Raw genomic sequence first — 1615 nt, 5'->3', positions numbered from 1 at the left:
TGACCTTTGCTTCTGCCTAGAGTACTAAATCTGGCCCAAAAATTTCCCTTTCTCCTGCTTGAGACCAATTTAGTGGGGTCCTACACCTTCTCCCATATAATGCCTCAAAAGGTGCCATCTTCAGACTGGACTGATATCTATTATTGTAAGAGAACTCTGCTAAGGACAGACACTTGTCCCAATCCTTTCCATAATGTAGTGCACATGCCCGCAACATGTCTTCCAAAATCTGATTTACCCTTTCTGTCTGGCCATCTGTTTGTGGGTGATATGCTGAGCTTCGGATGACATGGGTCCCAAGTGACTCTTGCAATTGCTCCCAAAATCGTGCCACAAATGGTGCTCCTCGGTCAGATATAATGGTTTTGGGAATACCATGCAACCTTACTATCTGATCAACATAAATTTCAGCGTACTTCTCTGCCCTGTGGGTGGTATGCACTGGTAAGAAATGAGCAGTCTTGGTCAACCTGTCCACGATAACCCAAATTGAATCATGGTGCCTGGAGGTATTTGGTAATCCCACTATGAAGTCCATGCAAATGTCCTCCCATTTCCAAGATGGTATGGAAAGGGGTTGCAAAGGGCCTGCTGCCTTCAAGTGACTAGCTTTAATTCTCTGGCAGGTGTCACATTCTGATATGTACTTGGCGATTTCCCTTTTCATTCTAGTCCACCAATATAGGGATCTGAGATCATGATACATCTTGTTGCTACCAGGGTGCTTGGAGAATTTTGAAAGGTGAGCTTCATCTAGTATCTTCTTTCTAAGCTCAGGGTCCTTGGGAACAACCAATCGATCTCCAAACCATAGATTTCCCTTGCTATCCTGTCGGAAACACTTGTATTTTTCTGCCTTTTGCTTGATCATATCTTTGATGACCTGAACACCCTTATCCTCAACCTGAGCCCTTATGATCTGCTCTTGCAACGTGGGCTCCACCGAGATATAGCTTAGGTCATCCGAAGAAACAACTTCCAGGTTCAATCTGCACAACTCATCACACAGGGTGGTAACTCCCACATCCATGCTCATGCAATTGCACTGGGCCTTTCTGCTTAAGGCATCTGCCACAACATTGGCCTTCCCTGGGTGGTAATGCACCTCCAAATCATAGTCCTTGATTAACTCTAACCATCTCCTTTGCCTCATGTTCAGATCTGCCTGAGTGAAGATGTATTTGAGACTCTTGTGATCAGTGTAGATGTTACAGTGAGCTCCCATCAAGTAGTGTCTCCATAACTTTAGAGCATGAACTACAGCTGCCAATTCTAGATCATGTGTAGGGTAGTTCTGCTCATGGGGCCTGAGTGCCTGGGAAGCATAAGCAATAACTCTGTTCTCTTGCATCAAAACACATCCCAAACCAGTACCAGAAGCATCACAATAAACCTCAAATGGCTTGGTGTTATCAGGTTGGGCCAGTAATGGGGCTGTTGTCAAATGCTGCCTTAAGGTATGAAAGGCATCTTCACACTTTTGGCTCCACTCAAATTTGACTCCCTTCTTCAACAGTTCAGTCATTGGCTTGGCAATTCTGGAGAAATCCGGAATAAAGCGTCGATAATACCCTGCCAATCCCAGAAAACTCCGAATCTGCTTCACTGTAGTTGG

This window comes from Zea mays, chromosome 6 (genome assembly GCF_902167145.1).
Source record: "Zea mays cultivar B73 chromosome 6, Zm-B73-REFERENCE-NAM-5.0, whole genome shotgun sequence".
In the NCBI taxonomy this organism is placed as follows: Eukaryota; Viridiplantae; Streptophyta; class Magnoliopsida; order Poales; family Poaceae; genus Zea; species Zea mays.
This window is presented reverse-complemented; position numbering follows the sequence as displayed.